General features: G+C 41.1%; 1 protein-coding gene across 2 annotated transcripts in view; it reads left to right on the forward strand.

The window, feature by feature from the left end:
- Positions 1 to 6,900, forward strand: part of LOC113128691 (hemicentin-1-like) — a 45,554-nt gene that overhangs the window by 30,736 nt on the left and 7,918 nt on the right. The window lies entirely within an intron of this gene.

The following is a 6,900-nucleotide window of genomic DNA, read 5'->3' on the forward strand; positions in this document are numbered from 1 at the left end:
ATTTCTGTTTTTTTCTGTCAAGATGGGGTGCTGAGTGTACATTAATGAGAAATAAAATGAACTTTTTTGATTTTGGCAAATGGCTGCAATGACACAAAGAGTGAAAAATATAAAGGGGTCTGAATACTTTCCGTACCCACTGTATTTACCAACTTCAATGAAATACTTCCTGTCTTCAAGATGGGACTTAAACCATTTAAGGGCAGTACCAGAGATGCCTATCCAGTCTTCTAACCTTTGTAACAGGATCACATGGTCCACTGTGTCAAAAGCAGCACTTAGATCCAGCAGTACTAAGACAGAGACTCTGCCAGCATCGGTGTTCAGAAGAATGTCATTTGTCACCTTGATGAGTGCAATTTCAGTGCTGTGATGGGGCCTAAAACCTGAATGAAAATCATCAAAGCAGTTGTTTGGCATGAGAAAGTCAGTAAATTGTTGGTAAACAACATTTTCAAGGATTTTGCCTAAAAACAGCAGGTTGATATGGGTTGCTAGTTGTTCAGTACCATAGCATCAAGACTGCTCTTCTTCAGGAAAGACTTGATGACAGCAATTTTCAAGGCCCTTGGAAATGTTCCAGACTGTAATGAGTTATTAACTAATTGGGTGAATTATGGTAACAAACTGCTTAGTACTGATTTCAGAAATCTAGTAGGTAAAACATTGAGGCAACAGGTGGATGAACTCAGACTGGAGATGATCTCTTCAATGGTTTTGTCATTTACAGGTGTAAAGTGTGTCAGTTCTACCAAGTGTCTCCTGGATGGCTGCAGAGTTGGTATCTGCCTTGTGCAATTTATTGCTTGTTTAATGCCCTGTATCTTGTAATTTAAAAAGTATTGCAAATTCATTACATTTAAATGTTGAAATTAGTTCCAATGACAATGGAGATGGAGGGTTTGTTAATCTACTCACTGTAGCAAGCAGGACACGTGAGTTGTTACTGCAGTTGTTGATGATTTCAGAAAAATACATTTCTCTCTTTCTACGTAGAGTTTCACTGAACACACACAACATCTACTTATAAATGTCATGATGAACCTGGAGCTTTGATTTATGCCATTTTCGTTTGGCCTTCCAACACTCCCTTTTCTGTGCCCTGACCGAGTCATCATTTCTCCACAGTGGCTTTTGCCTGTTCCTGATCACTTTATCTTTAACAGGAGCAATCACATCCATGACATTTAGAACACTTGAAGTATATGAATTCAGCAAATCTTCAACATGAGAGAAAGTAGTGTGAATTTCAAACCTAATCAACTCCATAAACAGTGTCCTGGTGTTATCATTTATGCGTCTTTTTTTGGCAGCATGGGGGAAGTTTGTAAATGATTATATGCAGAGTACAGAGGGAGATCATTTTTGCTCCATTTTAAAAGATACATAGTCAAATGATAAGAACTCCCCAAATGACAGCCTTTGGGGAACCACATTATCCCTGAAAAAGGCAGAGACACCACAACCCTTTTTGTTTTCTTGTTTCTGATAGAAATGTAAAATTAGGTGGGTGGATTCAATAAGAACTGCATTTCCTGTCCTGCCGTCTAACCATGTTTCTCTTAAAAACATAAAATCAAGATTGAAGAGGAGATAAATTTGATTAAAAATCATTTGTTACATAAAGATCTGACTTTGAGCACTGCAAGTTTCAAATTAGTTTGAGTAGGACCTGAAACTATCTGCAAAGGATTTGAATTAGATTTCTCTGATTGGACAGTCTAACTGTCACTCTTTTAGCCACTCTACTTCTTTTGACTGGAGCTATAGCACTAGGGGAGAGTGTTTTCTCCCTTGGCCTCAGGTTGATAAGTGGTTTATTATGGCTATAAGTCCTAGAACAGCAGAGGCCCTGGGTGTCCTATATGCTGATAGCAGCATAGATGCGAGTTAGGATCTTTAGTCTGGGAGCAGGTGGTGGGGGGGTCAAGCAGGGGTGCTCTGAGGAAAGACAGGTGTAGGTGTTGTTGGCCGAGGTGGTCGAGCTGGTGGAGTCTTAATTGATCGACGAACAGAGGTCATGCTTCTGGGTGGCAAAGGGGGTGGTGTTTGCTGGGGGGATGAATTCACTGGTGTTGATGATAATAGCCGTGACCTTGACAGGTTAGGAGTTAGAGCCACCATTTTAATTCATGATTTCACCAGGGTTTCTAACTGATTTGGAAATCCCATTGGTGAAGCCGGGGATGGGATGGACAATGATGAGAGGCAGCTGCAGAGGATGTGGATGCAACTGGGAGGGCCCAGGGCATTGGAGGGGGTACCAATGAAGGTGCTGTCAAGGGGGGATTCTTGGCTGATGAGGGGTCCGTTGCTGGTGAGGTATGAGTGCTTTCTTCACTCCTCTCTTCTCTCAGAGGAGCCTTTGGCTGTTCAGATGACCGTCCAAACCCAGTCTGGTGCTTCACAGAGTGGAGGAGGTTATCCGTTAGCCATGTCACTCCACTCCTCCTCAGGTATGGGCCCTTCCCCTTGAACAGGTCGTCACATTGCCAAGACAAATTGAAATTATCATTGAAGTGCACTCCTCTTATTTCACAGGCCTTGGACAGCCATGTGTTCAATGCAAGCAGCCGACTGAATTTATTCATCCTCCGAATGTCGAGGTTTGGGAGAGGTCCACTGACAAATGACTGGATTTTCAGTTTGTTAAGTTTCTCTTATAATTTAGAGACGTCATGTTTTAAAACATCTGATTCTCCCTTTCTGGTCTCCACTGCACCCACATGCAGGATCAGCTGTTTGACTCCATGGTGAGTAACTGCACATTAGCGATATACAGCTCCAGGACCGGGGACACCTGCAGAAGCTACAGAGAGAGAACAGAGAGAGAGGGAGAGAGCACAAACTAGGGGAGAGAGAGAGCACAAGGTTAGTGACATTCAGTGGTGGAATATACATGTGAGGGGGGAGGAGAGGAAGAGAGGGGAAGGGACAGGAGGGGAGAGGTAGGTCTCTCTTTGTCAAAGATGAAGGTTTTAAGTCTAGCCTTAAAAGTACAGAGTGTCTGCCTCCTGAACCCAGACTGGGAGCCAGTTCCACAGGAGAGGAGCTTCACAGCTAAAGGCTCTGCCTCCTATTCTGCTTTTGGAAACCCTGGGAACCACAAGTAGACCTGCACTCTGAGGGCGAAGTGGTCTATTGGAATAATATGGTACTATGAGGTCTTTAAGGTATGAAGGAGCTTGATTATGAAGGGATTTGTATGTAAGAAGAAGTGTTTTAAATTCTATTCTCTATTTTAAAGGGAGCCAATGAAGAGAAACTAATATAGGAGAAATACAGTATGATCTCTCTTTCTAGTTTCTGTCAGGACTCTGGCTGCAGCATTCTGGATTAACTGGAGGCTTTTTATGGAGTTACTGAGACATCCAGATAGTAATGAGTCTTTACTGTTTATACCATAAAAAATGGGCTTAAGTCTTTTTGTAATACTCATTTTGGCCACAGAGTAGTGCCAAAGAGTAGCGCCACAGAGTAGCGCCACTACACTGTCTCACTATGAGCCTTCATGTTTTCTTCCAGGTGAATGTTAATTTCTCCATGATTGTAAACATAAGTTAATAGAAATGTATTTTAAGTCACCTGCTGAAAGCCTCAGTAAAGTTCTGTAACTACTTACATAACATGTTCACAGCTTCCTTCTGCCTTTGACCTAAAAGACCACAGGTGAGATGACCTTTGAACTCTGACACCAGAGTGACACCGTCCTCTCCTCCTCTTTTCTGTTGCTGTAACTTACACTGACAGAAGCATCTGTGCATTCAAAGGATCATCAATGCACATTTCTTGTACTTACAACAGTCATGATAAAGACATTCAGTCTAAATTCTGGTTCAGTCCTGAACGTAGTGGTCGTTGGCAGAATTCCTCACAGCCTGAGTGCGAGATTCAGCCCAGTATGGACATCTGCACTGTAGATCATTCAGTACTGACACAACAGTTACTAAACATAGGATTGTCAGAGCATGCAGTAGGCTAGATCAATTAACAGAACTCAGTCTGTGCAGGCAGATGGTGTCCGGTCCACATCTCTAACATTAATGAATGGAGTTCCACAGGGATCAATTCTGGGTCCACTTCTTTTCATTATTTACATAAATAATCTTAATAATAATTGTTGTTTGTAGGTGCAGTAGCTCCATTCAAATGTTCTTTGTCACATCACAGCTGTTCTGACAGAAAAAGCCAATAAAGTCTGTTCAGAACATTTACTTCTCACTGGAAGCATCAACTTTCAAACCATGTCCAGTGGATAATTGAACACACTGGAATTAATCCCAGTGTCACAGCAAGTTTTGCAGTGTCTGATTCAAAAATACAATCAGTAACGCCGACATCATTTCAGTTCCCTCTCACTGCTGCAGAGGGCGACAGTGAGCACAGTGGTTTCATTTAAGCTTCAAAATAATCATTTGTGGGTTTATTGTTCAAAATAGAGTTTTATTCACTAACTACAGAGACTAATATAGAAAGAGACAGCTTTCACTGTCATGTGTGTTCATCTTCATGCTGTACATTTCAATTTGTTGGGGTCGCTCATGGAAGCAGAACAGATGGAGGCTGAATAAATGTGAAGCTTCGTTATTTTAACACCTTTGTTCAGCTGAGGCGACTTGTTTTGAAGAGTCTGATGTCATTGCAGTTCATCAGGGATGTTGGTCACCAGTGTGAACTATTGACACTTCCTGAACATGGTCTCCAGCTGTGATGTTTGAAGAATTAAATGTTGTTTCATGGTCCTGGTTCAGTGTCTCTGATGTTTCACTGCCCTCTGGTGGTGAAGCTTCAGAGCTGCAGGTTCAGGCTTCATCGCTCTGAGTGCTGCCCCCACTGTCTGCTTTAAAGGCTCAGTTCACCGAAATGAAACAACCCAAACTGATTTTCTCTCTTACCCCCAGTGTTATAGAACCATGCAGAGAGTTTTCTCATCCTCTGCAGTGATACTGAGTCAATGCACCATTTATTTACATTAGACTTTTTCTTTTTCTTATATAAATTATTAATAAAATGATGTTTTTGTTCCAGTTTTGTTACTAACAGAGCACATAAATCATCTCTCTCTGTGTCTCTATAAAGTTTATTATTATTTTAAAGTTTGCAGACCAACACAACTTTGTTCTAACTTCAGTCTTTACAGACCTGTGGCTCATTGTGCATATTAATGAAGCGAAGAGGAAGGAAGTCTCATCAGCATCATTTGTCGTCTGCTTTGTAAAGACAGAGGAGAGGCATCTTTAGAGACAACCTGCTTCTCTAATGTGAGTAGGGTCATTTATGGACATGACTGAAATACGTCCTGTGTACATTTATTTACCTGCTGACATGTTTTATTGTCTCTGAAGTCCCACAGACTGATGACAGGAGCAGCTATGAGTTTACAGTCCTGGACTCTGTTTACCCTGTACAGTCCTGGACTCTGTTTACCCTATACAGTCCTGGACTCTGTTTACCCTGTACAGTCCTGAGGCCTGTTCTTCATATGTGTTTTAACAGATCCCAGTCATGAGTCATGCTGGATGTTCTCGGTTGTGTTGGTTCTTCAAACAAACCTCAGAGGTGAATTACAGAAGTTGGATTCAATCATCTGAGAAAATAGTGTGCTCTCCTGATGGTTGACCAGCCCACATCCATCCACCATAGAAACCATAGAAAATAGGAAGTTGGTTTAGTTGTTTGTGAAGTGTGAGTTTCCTCTGGTGCTTTGTTTTGCCGGTGCCGTTTGTTTGTGGCAAGAGGCTAAGGCTAAGAGCGTTTTGTTTGAATGTTGTGGCTGAATTTTAGTTTTGTTTGTTTAATGATAGAGCTGTAGTTATAGTTTTTTATGAAGATTTGGCTCATTGGTGACGCGCAGACTGAGTGTGAGGTATTGACGACACACCAGGTACATAAGTTTTAGTTAATTAGGTTTGTAAGTTTAATATGATTTGCCATATGCAGTGTTCGTAGTGCTTTTCTGCTTTGCTTGTACCTGAGGTGGTGTGTTATTTGATTCCAGGTGTTTATCAGATTTATAAGTAAGACTGCGAATGGATACAGTGCAGGGACTGGACTTTTGGAAGCAGAACAGATGGAGGTTGAATAAATGTGAAGCTTTGTTATTTTAACACCTTTGACTTGTTTTTCGATGCCAACATTTTTTTTTTTCCTCACAATTGGACTTAGCAGGTCATGTTTGTCACGTCCTCCCTCCTTCTTTAGCTTATAAACATGTACTATCACCAACATACAGCCGAGGCTGATGTGACACCAGATGAAAAGTCAGTCACAGTTCCTGTCATTCACCATCCAGCCACAAGATGTCAGTATTTACACCTACCACCTACCTTTACACCCACCTGCTCTATGTGTGACAACCTGTCTGTGTTGGTGAACACAATAAAACTCTGACTTGTGTGACAACAAATTACACCAGAGGCCCGTCATTTATTCCGAAGAACTTTAAATATAGTAGCTCATTATTTTGCTGCTGGAGGACGGAAACATGTTTGCTGATCCAGCTGTGAGTAAAATTTTACCATTTCAACTCCCAGTTCATCTCAGTTTGTGTTTTTATCTATTTTTATTCTGATTTAGTGAATTATTTCTGTTGTCTTACCTGCTCGTTGCATTAACTAAACATTTGTCAGCATGTGGTTACAATTAATGATAAAATGTGTTGTTCTTACTTTTTTTCTTTCAGTGGTCTGATGGTCTGATGTTTCTTGCATCTGTGTTTTCTCATGGTGCATTTACATAATTTGGAGACACTGAACTGTTCCCAATGAGGCTAAAGTGTCTTTTTTAAACTGAGGTTGCGAGAAGTGACGAATAACTTCTTGTTTTGAGTGTAATCTACTGTGATATGTAAATAATGAGAAGGGGAAGGAAGCTGGCTGCTTCTACAACTTCTGTTTTTTC

Source organism: Mastacembelus armatus, chromosome 1, assembly GCF_900324485.2.
Source record: "Mastacembelus armatus chromosome 1, fMasArm1.2, whole genome shotgun sequence".
NCBI classification, from domain to species: Eukaryota; Metazoa; Chordata; class Actinopteri; order Synbranchiformes; family Mastacembelidae; genus Mastacembelus; species Mastacembelus armatus.